Source organism: Vicugna pacos, chromosome 15, assembly GCF_048564905.1.
Source record: "Vicugna pacos chromosome 15, VicPac4, whole genome shotgun sequence".
NCBI lineage: Eukaryota > Metazoa > Chordata > Mammalia > Artiodactyla > Camelidae > Vicugna > Vicugna pacos.
This window is the reverse complement of record NC_133001.1, coordinates 30,324,433-30,340,844: the sequence shown is the minus strand read 5'-3', so window position 1 is coordinate 30,340,844 and position 16,412 is coordinate 30,324,433. Positions and strand designations below refer to the sequence as shown.

The 16,412-nt window shown below is 42.8% G+C and overlaps 3 long non-coding RNA genes across 3 annotated transcripts in view; 2 read left to right on the top strand and 1 right to left on the bottom strand.

Annotated features, from left to right (window-relative positions):
* Positions 1–16,412, bottom strand: part of LOC140685720 (uncharacterized) — a 54,689-nt gene that overhangs the window by 19,083 nt on the left and 19,194 nt on the right. The window lies entirely within an intron of this gene.
* On the top strand, positions 1,253–2,754 carry LOC140685714 (uncharacterized). Its single transcript, XR_012059070.1, has 2 exons — positions 1,253–2,108; positions 2,223–2,754. It is a non-coding gene; the product is annotated as an uncharacterized lncRNA (long non-coding RNA).
* LOC140685715 (uncharacterized) lies at positions 5,962–8,745 on the top strand. The gene is made up of 2 exons (XR_012059071.1): positions 5,962–6,115; positions 8,327–8,745. It is a non-coding gene; the product is annotated as an uncharacterized lncRNA (long non-coding RNA).

Genomic DNA, 16,412 nt, shown 5'->3' with positions numbered 1-16,412 from the left:
GATTTGGGTGTTGGACGTGGTGGCGTTGAATCAGGAATTCTACTTTGGACATATTGAGGCTGAGGTACCCATTAGACACCCTGGTGGAGATGTTACATAGGTCACTGGATACATCCAATCTGAAATTCAAGATATAAATCTGAGTGTGTGCACCTTAAGATGCCAAGTATAAGCTATAGATGTTAAGAAATAAGCACAAGAGAAATGTTCCATACTGATAAATATTAGTGTTCGATGTATATAATTACCAAACTTCATCTAATGTATAGAGACGGCATCAGCAACCTTCATAGTACTTTCCAGTCCTATACCTAATATTTCTTCTTTAAATTTTGAATTTCACTGTTTCCTCAAAGTGTTCTATGGCAGGTACTTATTTTGTTTATTTGGGTAGCTATTTTTAATTTTTTATTGAAGTACAGTCAGTTACAATGTGTCCATTTCTGGTGTACAGCACAATGTCCGAGTCATGCATGTACATACACATATTCATTTTCACATTCTGTTTCATTAAAGGTTATATAACAAGATATTGAATATAGTTCGCTGTGCTACACAGAAGAAATTTGCTTTTTTAAATCTATTTTTATATATAGTGACCACAGGTACTGATTTTAAATTTTAAATGGCTTAGAATTAATTCTGCTTTTCAATACTTCAAATCAAGTTTGGAAATCATTATGCCAAATTGTAATAGAATTAATCTAATAATTTTCTACACAGTAATATCACTGTTACTTAGAATATGTACTCCTCTTAAATCAGGCCGTTTCATAGTCACAAAAGGTGTTTTGTTTTTCTTAGACTGTTTGACAGTTTGCTTCTTAAATCACGGTTCTAGAAAGTTTCATTGTTCTTAGTGTCACCAAGAAAAATCAGAACCATAAGACCCTAGTAAACTAGGATTTTGGTTGCTAAATCACTCAACTTATATGCTTAATGTGAACTGACATTATTCTGTAGTCAGGAGACACTATTTTTATTGCCTGTAGCAGCTGGAAATTGAACAACATAATGCAGATTGTGGGAGGTATTACATGGAATAAGCTTGTGGTTCCAATTTAGTTCATAGACAGCAGGTGTCCACATTACAAACATAACCACCCCGATGGCAGGCTTGTCAGTTTTGGTAGGAACCCCCAGAATTGAAGGAGGAACAATTCAGCCACTCGTTACACTTTCTTTAAGATCAAAACTAAGGCAGAGGAGAGCGAGGAGGCAGGAAGGACCTGGAGCATCAGAGCTTCTGCCTTAGCTCAGCCTTTGTAATGTCTATGGTGTGAAGAATTCACACACGATGGAAAAGGAGATGTGTACGATTTACTACAGTCGATACAATTTTATTCATGGTTTCTTCCAGTTCCCCAAACTGTCAACCTGCCATTTTTTAGTTACCAGAAAAATGGTCTCTCAAATGGGAAACAAAAGGAATACTAATGGTCTTTTCTTAAGACAACTCCAGGTGCTAACAATCATTTCAAAAACAAACATCAGAAAATGGCTCATGTCAGTGGCTTGCTATAAACCCATACTCTGAGGGTGTTTAGGAAAAGTTACAATAAAGCAGATATCAAATTGGTGTTTAAAAGAAGACCTTTAGAGGAGTTTTCATGATTTGTCATGCAAGAAACGTGGCACAATGGATATTTTACTGGGCAAAGAAGCTACACTGGGTTCATTTGGCTACTTAAATAAACATAATTTACAGTTTCTTTAAAAACAAGTATTATCTACAGAGGAAAGAAGACAGCCGGTCTATGACTGTAAGGCATATTTGTGCCAAATCAATGCCATGTCACAGACGCTGGGGGGATATATATTCCTGAAAGAACTGGAGCTTTCCACATTCCACAAGGGGATAAATTCCGTCTTCACTATTTGAAGTTCTTCCTCCAGCTTAAAAGCTAATAAAGTCAGTACGGAGTCACACGAGCCTCTCATAACAGCAGCTGTCCCTAGAAGGACGGGTCATCTGAAGACACCACTGCCAGCCCCACCATGGCCGCCCTCCGTGTACTCACTGCCACGGCCCCGAGGATTTGCACACACTTGACAGTACAGTAACACCGAGCTATTGACGTAGGTGCAGAAACCACACTTGGAGGGAGGTGAGCTGGGACGGGGAGGGGATGGGATGGGTTTCCTTTTGCTGTCCCTTGCTTGCTACCCTCAGGCCCTCCTGCACCAGTTCTCCACAGCTCCCCTGCCTGCCCGCCCCACAGAGCTGCCGATTCCCCAGCGCCCAGGGGGACCTGCCCCCAAGGCCCACCCAGCCCCCCGATGTCCATGACTTCCATGTGGACAGGCCTCTCGAGGAGGCGCTGGTGAACCTGGAGCTGATTCACCCCTTCATCCCAGAGGGCAGAGATGCTGGGCCAGGCCCCGCCTGTGTGCCTCCAACCCTGGACAACTCAGGTCTCCTGTTCCTCTGCGCCAGCCTCATTCAGCCACAGCGGGCCTACTCCATGCCTGGTCCTGTCCCCAGCCAGGCGATGAGGGCACCCAGTTCCCTGCGCGATCGGCCCCCCGCCGAGCGCTGCTGACGGATCCATCAGGAGGAGGCAGCGCGTCCCGATGCCATGCCCGCCATGGTGCTGGTTCTCTGGCGGCTGCCTTCCTGGTCAGGGGTGGTCCTGGGGGAGCCCTGAGTGTACGGTGTCCTCATGTCGGAAACCCAAGCGGGAAGAAAAGTTTGGTTTGATTTTGTTCTCAGAGACATTAAACACTAGTTCAATTTTGAGCTTTATTACTAAACCCCTAAGCAGCTCTGCCTGGTGTGCGCCCCTTTCCTGTTCCTACTGACGGAAATGGCCGAGGAGACACACCCGGACCCTACTTCTCTGTGGTCACTGGGAAAGTGTCCCCATTCATGGCGACTTTAGTCTGGGGGGCTTCCTGGGTGCTTCATGTGCCGGAGCGCCCACATAGAGGTGAGGTGGTGGAAGTCAAGGCCCGGGGTGGCTCAGGTTGGGGACCCAGTAAGTGACCCTCCACACCTCACGCTGGTTTACCCACATCTCCCTCAGGGTAAGGGTGAGCCGGGGCCACACGGGCCGCTTCCCTCCTCAGAGACACCGGGCAGATAAGGAGACAGACATTCCTAGAACTCATCTTAATTCGATAAATCCCAGTACAGTCTGAATTGGCTCTTTTTTTCTTATTTAATAATTTGGTAAGCCGGTTCTAAAATAGATGTGGAAATGAAAGCGTTGAGAGGAGGAGGCAGAAACAGAAGCAGAAGGAAAGGAGGAAAACTGTGAAAGGACTTACTCCATCAGGTACCAGGACTCACCATCAGGCTATAATAAACAGGACCGTGTGGTACTGGTTCACAGATAGATAAAAACAGATGAATGAGAGCAATCTATTCTTAGCAATCTTTTATTCTTAAAGTATTTGTTTTGTGCTTCAGTATTTTAATGTATTCATTTTGCGGTTAAACTTCTGTAAGCACTGGGATCACAGAGGTGACTAGCACTGCCAGTCCCTGCTCTCCAAGCTCTTAGAGGGCAAAGCACAGTAAAGTCCAGCTGTTGCTTCCAACGAAAAGTCTGAGTGTCTCATGTCTTTAAAGATGTTTTAAGGATCTGGTCTCTGCCTGTTGGTCCAGCCACATCTGTAGACTCCCAGCTTCAGTCTAGCTCAGTTTTCTGGTATCTCTGACCTCCACATGAATGTGAGTTTGCTCCCACACCCTGACCACTGACCCTCAGCCAGTTCCACTCTCAAAGACCCTAACCTTACTCCACCCTACAGTGACCCTCACCTTGACCTTGAGCCTTACACTGAACCTGACACTCAACCTAAACCTAATACGTAACCTGATCCTATCACCCTGACATATACACTCACTCTCACCCTCACTCAGTTCTTTGCCAGTCCCTTCCCCACCCATACCTGGCTTTGATCTTGGCATTGACTCCAATCCCGCTCTACCTGGAACTTCACCTTGTCCATGAACTTGGCCCTCATCTTCACCTTAACACTGACCCTCTAATGGACATTCTTCTTACTTTGATGCTCATTATGACCTGGTTTCTGATGCTGACCATTAACGTGTCCCTCACACTCACCCTGGTCCTGACTTACTCTTGACAATGACAACTTCTCTCACACTGATCATGACTCAGAACACTATCTTGAATGAGACACCACCCTCAATCTGATCCCGACTGTCAACCTCACTTTGCCCTAGACTCAATCTGCACCTTGACAAGGACAATCATGCTGACCCACCCTGCCCTTGAACTTCAGCCTGATGCTGAACTACCCTGTACACTCAAGCTGAAACTGAAGATAGTCTGCATGACAAGCCTGACCATGACCCTGACACTGATCTTGACCTAGAATTCAATTTCACTCTGACCTGGGTCCTCATCCTAGCCCTGAGCCTCACACAGAACCTGGACTCACACTTTGTGGCTGTCATCACTGACACCCTAATCCCATCATGACGCTGAACCTGACCCAGACCCTGACCCTGAAGTTGGGCTTCACACTGACATTGATCTTCATTATTATGTTGACCCTCGTTCTCAGGTTAATCACCTTAATGATGACCATCACCTTGATTCAGTGTCACATTGAACTTAGCCTTGAACTTGACCATGAATCAAATTCTGACCCTCTGTGATAGGCAGAATGATGCCCCACCAAAGATGCCCATGTCCTACCTAGCCTGTAAGTACTTTTCACGCACACAGAAGGGACTTTGCAGATGTGATTGAGGGCACAGACTTTGAGATGGAAACAATATCCTGAATTACGCAGCTTGGGCCAAAATAACACGATGAGGGAGGGAGAGGTGGAGGAGGAGGAGGGTGGCAGAGGAGGACTTCCTTCCTTCCAGGAGCAATAGAAAAGGAACCCCAACTTGACTTATAATTGACCTTGAACTTAACAATGAACATCATGCTCACCCTGACCCTGACACACATTAATCTTGATCCTGAACCTGACACTGACCCTAATCCTGATCATCACCCTCATCCTCACAGACACTGAATCCTTGACTTAGAACTGGACGTTCACTGTCAACCTGAATCCAACTTTCAATCTTAACTTCACCTTGATGATAACCATCATCCTTACCCTGACATTCATCCTCTCACTGATCCTCTCTAATGGATTCTCAACCAGACCCTGACCCTGACTCTCACATTGACCTTGACCTTGACCTTGATCTCGAACCCAACCCTGGACCTAAAATTGCCCTCACACCGATCTTGTCCTCGAACCTAATTCTGACACCATGGCCTTGACCATTCTTTTATCTTGACCCTTAACCTGACACAGAAATTTACCCTGACCTGGATACTCACCCTCTGGTTCTGATCTTCATCACTCTGTCTCTGATCTTACCCTCGTCCTGACCCTGACCTGCTGACAATGAACTTGATCATGATCCTCACCCTCACACTATGGTGTGATTTTGACTGGGGCCACAACCAAGTCCAGAGTGAGGTCAAGGGTCAGGACCAAGGCTAGGCTGAAAGCCAGGGCAGTGGCCATGACAAGGGAGGCACCAGGTTTAGGGCCAGGTCTTGGGGGCCAGTGCCAGGGTAAAAGGGAGGCTGAGGGTCATTGAGAAGGCAATCATGAAGTGGGGGTCAGCCAGGGCGAAGTTCAGGGTGAAGTTTGTGTTAGGGTGTGTCAGGGTTAGGTGAGGGTAGGAACAGGGTACCGTAGATGTCAGATGCTAATGAGGTCAATGGTGATGATTAGGGCGAGGCTGAGGAAGAGAGTCAGAGTCTGGATAAGGGCCAGCACCAGTGCAGGGGCTCATTTAGTGTGGAGTTCAGGGGCATCACAAAGTCTAGTGTGAGGGTCAGTGCAAAGGCAAAGGTCAGAGCGAGGAGGAATGTCAGTGCTAACAGGGTGGGCAAGGGTCTGGGCTGGTGTCAGGGCAAGGGCGAGGGCCAAGAAGCACCCGGCGCGCTGTCACCATGGAGAGGCCGCGAGAAGGAGGCGAGCAGGTCCGCAGTGCAGAGGGCAGGGCGGCGCGGGACCGAGCGGCTGGGCAGCAGGCAGCGCGGAGCCGCAGCTGGGCTCGCAGGAGCTGTTGCACGTCTTCTTGGAGGCTCGACACTTGCTCTGCGCCAACCTGGTGGACAAGGTAGCGCTTCCTGGCCCGGGCGGGAGACCGCGCCGGGTTCGTAGACGCTGGGGTGGCCGCGGCCCGGCCCTCCCCTCAGCACCTCGGTTTCCCAAATCTGGGAGGGGGCGTCAGGCCGCCCTGAAACCGCGATCCTCCGAGGACGCTCGTGGCCGCTGGGGCGGTGACCTTGGCGGTCTTCAGAGGGATCTCTCTGAAACCCTCTTGCCCCTCCGTCCTTCCGTCTATCTGTGCGTCCAGGCCTCCTGCGTGGTTGGCCTGCGCTGGGAGCCCATGTACAGGATTTACCCCCAAAGGTTGGTTTAGGGACCCCACCTCTTCTGGAATATTCTGGAATTTCCCCTCTGGGGCCTGCCTGGAGAGCCACGTTCTCCGTGAGGGGAACCTCCCACTGCAGACTCAGGGCTGTTTCTTCCCAGCCAGTCGAACTCCCCAGCTGGCTGTGCTCCCTAAGTGCCTGCTGGAGTGCGTCAGTCTGACCTGCGCTTCTGCGGGTGTCACAGGTGCCTGAGCTCTTCGCTCTCTTCTGTGCTTGGCCTCAGCACAACTGTTAACAAAATGATGGCATACCATGTCTGTTTAATGTCTTCTCTCCCCACCCTGTACCCCACTTACCCCGATGAGCAGGGAATTTGTCATCACTGTATAATCACCGTGTGTATACCCCTAGTGTATGGATTGACATTTAGTGTACTCTCAGTTAGTTTGTTAAGAAAATTAAATTTCTTTACTTTTAAAATACATTATTATATCATGTCACGAAAAGACTAATAAACAGACCCTGCTCTGAATTTGTAATTATAATTTTAAATGTATCAAGTGAAACACAGGGTCGTTATCCTCATTTTCACCAGTAAGGAAAGTTATCACAGTGAGTGCGTTGGCGGAGGTCAACCAGGTGGTCCCCCAGCAGACTGTGAAAGGGGGGTGGCCTTTTCCTCTCTGATACCACCAGCTTCTCCAGGTTCTAGTTTCCCAGTTAAGTAAAATGAGGTCAATAAGCCCTGCCTCACAGGGTCATCCTGAAGGCCAGGATCTAGCAGAGGGATCCGCAAAGGTGGGGAGCACTTACTGTGCAGGTCATATTATGTGTTGTGATTCTATATTAGGGAAGTAAGAAGCTCTCAGTTGGGTTTTGAACTGGGAACTACTGAAAATAATGCATAAATCTTCTTACCTGGTTTGATTATTGCAAAATATCAACTTTACATTCCTACCAGCCAAAAAGACTTCCTAAGGGCTGAGAAACTTTGATGTTGGCCGAGTGGGGGCTGTGGGAGTGAGAACCTGGGCTCAGAGGGGATGGTTATTTCTCCCAGGGCTCGGACGGCCACACATCTGGATGGGACCCTCGGTGGGTCTGATCTGGGCCACAGAAAGCTCCTCAGTGGCTTCCACTGAAGCTGCATAGGCTCCAGAATCCAGGGTGGCCCAGCTGGAGAGGCCAGGAAGTTCCAGGATGCAGGTGTGGGCCTGACGGAGGAGGAGGCATGGCACTCTGATCCTTTCCCAGGGCCATCCTGAGCCTCTTCCAAACACTTCTGCAGAGAGCAGTTTGTGGGCATGGGGCCTATGCGCCCTCCCCTAGGCAGCAGTTCCATTCCACCATCTTGGCATCTCTGGGACATCCCTTTAGCCTTAATATGTGCCTTAATTTACTGCACTGCAGCAGCCTTCTTACAGGCCCTGCTGCTCAGCCCGCATTTCCAATCCTTTCTTCTCATAGCAGCCAGTGATCTTCCTGAAACAGTGTGACTCGCCGCTCCCCCGTTCACGGTTCTCAAGTCACTTCTCACTGCTTTTGCCCCATGAGTTCCCAGAGTTGGTCTAAGCCTGCCTCCAGCTCCTTTCCCTGTGCTCTGGTTAAGGCAACTTGCTCATCCTCTTTTTCACACTTCAGAGTCTTTGCCCAGGTGGGTCTGTTTCTCTCTGAAATGGGTATTTTTCTTAGAGGACAACTACTCAGCCTTCAGGAGCTGATCAGTAATTACTTCTAAACCCCTTGGCCCCAGTTGTGTTAGTCATTCTCTCCTCTCTCAGTCATGACTTGCTTGATCGTCTGAGTACGTCTCTAATTCCCCAGGGGGAGTGCTCTTGAGTGCAGGCACTGGGTCCGGGTTAGAGCTCCGTGCCCTCCGCAGGAGCTGGCAGGCCGGGCACTAAGAGTGTGTTCACTGACCAGATACTGTCTTCTCTCCTCTCTTGTTCTAGGTCTGGAATGAAGTTTGAAGGACCAAGGGACTGGAGGTGTGTGAAGGAAGAGCCACACCTGATCAGGAGAATGTCTCTCAAAGGAGAGAGGTGTACACTTTTCAACACTCACTGTGTTTCTATTGAGTAGAGACAAGGAGGGACAATCCACTGTCCCTCCCAGCAGGAAACTCCTTAGTTGGGGGTGTAAGCCTTTTTAAAAATAGTATATTGAAATATAAGAGATTATATTACTCAAGTAGAGGTTGATATAAGGCAGTGGTACCAAACAGCAAATTCAGTGTAGCTGGCTGACAGACAAATCAATAGACAAATAAACCACTTTGGTGTAACAGCATAGCTATATAAGCATGTTTGATGTTAGAACTTAAAAAGTTTCAAAAACAAAGTTGAAAATAAAAAATATTTTAATCATTAAATTATTAAAATTTTTTCTGTTTATTCCTCCTTTGGAAGATGACATCTTTTTGCTTTAGGTTTTTTGGGGGGGCAGGTAATTAGGCTTATTAATTTTTTTAATGGAGATACTGGGGATTGAACCTAGGACCTCGTGCAGGCTAAGCATGCGCTCTATATCTGTCCTCACCACCACCACCTTTTCTTTTCTCCCAAGACACAAGTGTCAGATCTGCATCTTGCTGCATATGGGACAGATTGTACAGCCTTGACTGTCGACTAGGAGCTTTATGTAGTTTTAGTGACTCACGATGGGAAACAGCTGTTCACATGAAGTTTCCTCCAGAAATGGAGGGAGTCTTTCTTTGCTTGATGGTTTTTATTTTAGGATAACTGTGCATTGATACATTGAGAATTATGGAATGCCAGTGTTGCCATATTTAGTTTTCAGGATCATATACCATTGTTCTGTTTGTTGCTTTTTATTCATTTTTGCTGCTAGTATTAATTAGAAAAATGATGTCAATCTCTAGTCAGTTTTGAAGTCAGAGAACTTCTATTAGATCTCAGTCTGTACAATTTGAGGAGCGTACTCTAGATAGCACACTCATTTCTGGAAACTGATTTTTCTGGGGTAAGTGGACAAGTGTGTCTTGCCAAATGTGATTCTCAAAGACACTGTGTTACTGAAATAAATGAATTGGCTCAAGATTGCTGTAACTATCTGTGGGAGCCCTTGCAGAGCAATGCTCACACGTTGAAATGGATAGGATGCCAACCCCAAACCATGGTCTTTGTTCTCATCTTTACAGATAAGCTGGAGTAGGAATTTCCATCTGAGTAGCACAAGTAGGTGTATCTCTTTCAGGAGTTCCAAAAAATCTCCTCCACAGCTTCTCACCTGGCCTCCCCATGTATAACGTGCATGTTATCACATGTATGACCATGTGTAACATGTATGGCCGTGCACGTTCCTCCAAGTTCCTCAAGCAGACTGTTCAGCTGTCTGCAAGCCAAATCACGAACGGGTGTTTCGGTTCATTACTATTTTACAGTTTTTGGTGCTAGGCTTTTTTTTTTTAGCATAAAGTCATCCCTTGGGATGGTATCCTTGACCTATGTTCTTACAGAAACACTGGGTTTATGTTTCTGGAGCTGGGACAACAGCATTCCAGGAGCAGCGTCGCACGCACGTGTCGTTTCTGACGCTGTGCCTGCTGTGGGCACCCGGCCCCGGAGCTCGCAGGCCCACAGAAGCTCTTATGGACACAGTAAGTGAACGTGGCTAACCAGTCATATGTTTTTTATTTGTACTCTATAATTCTGATTTATGAATACTGCAAGTTACTTCTGTAAATGCCTCTTGACCTTTTAAATTCTGCCACTTCTTTAATACACTAAGCAAATATAAGGGGAAAAAAGACAAAGAAAAACAAAACAAAAAAACTGAAAAATAAAAGAAGCCCTCAAAACCCCCCAAAACAAGGCATTTCCCCAGGGGGAAGGGGAATTTACACTGAAGCCGCTGGGAGTGGAACAGAGATCTTCCAGCTACAGAGTACATTACCCAACTACACGCCGTCTATAAAAGACTCACTTGAGAGCTAAGGATATAAACAGTTTGAAAATAAAAGGATGGAAAATTATATTGCTTGCAAATAGTAATCAAAAGAGATCAGGAGTGGCTATACTTATATCAAATTAAGTATACTTTAAATCAAAAAAGCTTATAAGAGAAAATAAATGATACATTAATAAAAGGCTCAGTACAGCAAGGAGATGTAACAACTATAAATAATTATGCACTTAATAACAGACCACTGAAATATATGAAGCAAAAACTAAATTGAAGGGAGAAATAGACGGTTCTACAATAAGAGTTGGAGATGTCAATACCACTCTCACAGTAAAGGACAGAACCACCAGACAGAAGACAAATAAGGAAAGAGAGAACTTAACACAATAAACCAATTAGAACTAATACATACACACAGAACACTCCATTCAACTACAATAGCACACACACTTCTCTCAAGTGCACAAGGGACATACTGCAGAACAGACTATAAGGTAGGCAACAAATCAAATCCCAAGATTTTAAAAGACAGGTATCATACAAAGTATCTTCTCTTACCACAATGGAATCAAGTTAGAAATCAGTAACATAAAGAAAACTGGAAAACACGCCAAATTGTGGACATTAAACAATATGCTTTTAAATAACCAGTGAATCAAGAAAGAAATTACAAGGAAATTAGAAAATTCTTAGAGATAAATGAAAACAAAAATACAACATACCAAAACTTATGGGATGCAGCAAAAGTGGTGTTAAGAGGGAAGTTTGCATCTATAAATACTTACATTAAGTAACAAGACATTTCTCAAATCAACAATCAAACTTTACAACTTAAAGAAACTGAAAAGAACAAACTAAACATAAACCTAGCAGAAGGAAGGCAATGCTGAGGATTAGAATACAGGTAAATGAAATAGAGAATAGAAAAACAGAGATAATCAATGAAATCAAAAGTTGGTTCTTTGAAAAGATCAACAAAATTGACAAGTTGTTAGCTAGACGGACTGAGAAAAAAGACAAGACTCAAATTGCTAAAATCAAAAATGAAAGTGGAGTCAATACTACCAATTCTACAGAAATAAAAAGGGTTATATGAGAGAACCATGAACAATCTTACAACAACCCATTGGATAACACATACAAAATGGAGAAATGCCTACAAACACAAAATCTACCAAGACTACCTTACACACCAAAACAAGCAGTCTGAAAAAAATCAGCCATGACGGTGGAGTAGAAAGACCCCGAGCTCCTCTCCTCTCAGAGGCACTCCAAAATTTAAACTATTTTTAGTTTCAGTTTAAACCTATCAAAACTAACAGAGATGTTTATAATATATACCTACATTAAGAAAAGAGAAAGACCTGAAATAAAGGACCTAACTTCATATCTCAAAAAACTAAAACAAACTACAAAGTTAGAAGAGGGAAGGAAATAGCAAGGATCAGAGCAGAATTAAATAAAATAAAGACCAGAAAAACAATAGAAAAAAATCAATAAAATTTAAGAGTTAGTTTTTTGAAAAGACAAACAAAATGGACAAACCTTTAGCTAGACTAATAAAAAATAGAGAATACTCAAATAGAAATGAAAGAGGAGGCATTGTAACTGATAACACAGAAATATCAAGTGTCATAGGAGGTAACTATGGACAATTATACAGGAACAAGTTAAATAACCTAAAATAAAAATTTCCTAGAAACTACAACCAACCAAAGTGAATCATGAAGACAGAAAGTCTGAACAAATCCGTAACAAGTAAGGGATTTGAATCATTAATCAAAAATCTCCTAACAAAGAAAAGCTCCAGGGCCAGATGGTTTTCTTGGTGAATTCTACCAAATATATAAAGAAGAATTAATGCCAATCCTCTCAAACCATTTCAAAAAATTAAGAGGAAGGAATGCTCCCAAACTAATTTTACAAGGCCAGCATTACTCTGACATCAAAGCCAAATAAGGCCACCACAAGAAATGAAGATTATAGGCCAATACAGATGCAAAAATCTCAACAAAATACTAATGAACCAACTTCAACAGCACTTTAAAAGGATCATACACCATGATCAAGTGGGATTTATCCCTAGGATGCAAGAATGGTTCAACATATGCAAATCATTAAAAGTGACACACGTCAATAGAATGAAAGATAAAATCGTATTATCACCATAATAGATGGGGGAAAGCACTTGATGAAACACAATATCCTTTTGTGGTAAACAAAACAAAACAAAACCCACTTCTCCATAAATTGAGCACAGAAGTGATACAGGCCATACTCAACAAGCCCACAACTAAAATCACACTCAAGGGTGAAAGAGCGAAAGCTTCTCCTCTAAGATCAGAAACAAGACAAAGGTGCCCAGAGTGGCACCAATCATATTTGATTTAGTGTTAGAAGTCCTACCCAGATAAATCAGTCAAGGATAATAAATGACAGGCATGCAAATCAGAAAGAAAGGAGCAAAGTTGTCTCTGCAGATACTCAGGATTTTCTAAAACTCCACTAAAAATGTTAGCACTAATAAAAAATACTCAGTAAAATTGCAAGATACAAAATTAACCTACAGAAATCAGTTGCCTTTCTATACATTAGCAACCAAATATCTGAAAAAGAAGTAAAGAAAACAATCTTGTTTATAATAACATCTAAAACAATTAAATAGGAACAAATTTGAGGAGGCAAAAGATCTGTATACTGCAAACTATAGGACTTTGATGAAAGAATCTGAAGACATAAATAAATGGAAAGATATCCCATGCTCATGAGTCGGAAATAACATTGTTAAAATATCCACATTAACCAAGGCCATCTGTAGATTCAATATCATTCCTATCAAAATTCCAATGGCATTTTTCATGGAAATAGAAAAAACAATCCTAAAACTCAAATGGAATCACAAAGACCATGAAAAACGAAAGCAATCTTGACAAAGAATAGCAAAAGCAAAAGTATCACACTTTCTGATTTCAAACTTTATCACAAAGTTATAGTAATCAAAAGAGGATGGCATCAAATCAGACACACAGACCAGTGGAACAGAGTGGACAGCCCAGAAATAAACCCACACATACATAGTTACTTGTGACACGCATACTCAATAGGGAATGGATAGTCTCTTCAAATAATGGTGTTGGGAAAACTGGATAATCACATGTAAAAGATTCAGTTGGACTCTTAACTTACACCAGTCCCCAAAAAATTAATTCAAAATGGATTAAAGACTTAAACATAAGATCTGAAACTGTAAAACTCCTAGAAGAGAACATAGAGTAGAACCTCCTTGACATCTGTCTTAGTGATTTTTTAGATGTGACACCAAAAGCACAAATAACAAAAAGCAAAAATAAAAAAGTGGAACTACATCAAATGAAAAAGCTTCTGTACAGCAAAGAAACAATTCACAAAGTGAAAAGGCAACCTATGAAATGAGAGTTATATTTGTAAATAAAATATCCAATAAGGAGTTAATATCAAAAATACATAAGAAATTCATCCAGCAACATACAACAGCAAAAAGCCCAAACAATTCAACTTTAAAATGGGCAGAGGGCCTAAACAAAGTTTCCCAAAGAACACATAAATGGCCAACAGGTACATGAAAAGAGGCTCAATATCAATAACCATTAGTGAAACCAAATCAAAACCACAATATCACATCTTCTGGAATGGTTATCATCAAAAAGACAAAAGGTAACAAAAGCAGAGGAAAAGGAGCCCTTATACACTGTTGGTGGCGATGTGAGTTGGTACAGTCATTATGGAAAACAGTAAGCTCAAAAAATTTAAAAAGTCAAATTTATACATGTATATGCATGACTGGGACATCGTGCTGTACATCAGAACTGATGGCATTTCAACTAAAAAAAAATTTAAAAAGAAAACTACCATATGATCCAGTAGTTCTACTTCTGGGTATATAACCAAAGGAAATGAAATGAAATCACTTTCTTAAAGAAGTATCTGCACTCCCATATTCACTGAAGCAGTATTCACAATAGCCAAGACATGGAAACAGTCTTAGTGTCCATCAACAGATGGTTAAAAAAGATGTGACTGATACAAGCACGCACACACACACATATCTACTGAATGTAAATACACACAATGGAATATTAGTCGGCCATGAGAAAGAATGAAATCTTGCCTTTTGTGCAACATGGGTTGACTATGAGAGCGTTGTGCTAAGTGAAATAAGTCAGAAAGACAAATACTGTGTGATATCACATACGTGGAACGCAAAGAAGCTGAACTCATAGAAACAGAGAGTAGGATGGTGGTTGCCATGGGCTGGTGGTTGGGGGAAATGGAGACATATTGGTCAAATGGTGCCAACTTCCAGTTATAAGATGAGTAAGTCCTAGGGATCTGATGCATGGCATGGTGACTATAGTTAACTATTCTGTATTACATACTTGAAAGTTTCTAAGAGTAGATCTTAAATGGCCTAACCACACACACACACACACACACACACACACACACACCCCAGTAATAAATGGTGATGAGTGCTTAATAAAATGCTGTCTGGGGGAGGTAGGAAAGCTTTCATTATGGAGTTTCACAGTTTACCTGGTGTAGCTATTCTCAACATGACTAAATTCAGCGTCAGAGAGCTGGGAAGAGATATGCACCACTGACTATCCCAAGCTGGTACAAGCCAGTTCCAGGGCACCCCATCCCCTTTCTTATGAATATGTGCACACAATCCAAGTGCACCCTGACTAACACCCTGAACTCTTGCTCCAAATGAACAAACTACACTAGACATCACCAGAACATATTTTAGAACATACAATATACACTAAACACACCCTTACAACTGCTACCTGAAACCCGAATAGACATACAAACGACCTCTTACTGCCTGGTTTTTTATACAAATTCATACTCACCTTGAATGTGTATGAATATAAACCCATGCACACCACCTGTATGTTCACAACAGATACTCTACAGACACACAGGCCCTAAGAAACCATCCCCCAAAATACCGACACACAATCCTAAAATACATATATTTCAAAATTCCTCACCACACAAACCACACACGGCCTCTATTTGTCAATATACACACTGAACATCTCCCATCTCTCAGAATACACACCTCGTAAGCCCCTTGAAGCCAGACACACACAGTCACACAAACAACTCAAATTGCTAAATATATAGAAGACTCTACCACAAACAATGAAAACACATAGAAGCAATTGCACCAAGTTCTTCAGCCATTGCCTTCCAGAAGTAACACAAAGGGAGTCCCTGAATGCTTTAATACACACAAAATCCTTATGCACACACTCACAAACTATCCATGAATATACAGCCATCACCCTCCGATACACACAAAACGCAAAAACAACAACAATATATTGGAAAGTATATTAGATTCAACCAGAAAAAAACCTAAAAGCATTTTCATTCATGAAGACAGGTTGCATTAGTATTTAGCTGCGTACCACATCTCTGAAAACATTTAACTGCAACTCAAAACAACAGTTTCCTGTGTGAAAGAGGATTGGGATGACAGGGGAAAAGAGATGGGAGGAGGACTCACGACGGCATATTCCACTTGACACAATTTCACTCTGAACCGTGCAAAGGTACTACTTGTTCAAATACTATATTACAATCATTTAAAAAGTAAAAATTAAATATTTAGCAACAATATATTGAGAAACAAAAATGAGTGATTTCTCTTCTTAGACACACGGGCTGCATGATCATTTTTTGATGGACTGGGGCTTTCCAGCAGAAAGGATCATTAGTAAGGCTGGTCCTGCTGGATATTCGTTGGCTCAAAAGGACTGCTTCCTTACGAATGCTGTGCTGACAGAATGGAACAGACAATCTTAATTTCAAACACTCAGTTTCATGGAGCCATAAATACCCAAGTGTCTAGCAGACTCTTAAATTCTCAATTTTTTCAAAGTCTAGTTTCTGTTGAAGTCAGTCGAGAGCCAGAAAGGAAACAGAGTGGGTTGAGGGACACAAAACTAGGTTGACGGACAAAGAAGTGAAACAAAGGGAACATCAAGTAAAACCTTCATGCTATGAGTCTAAAAAGCAATTTATAAATTGCCGAAAGCCTTAAACATAAAACAAGACACTGTA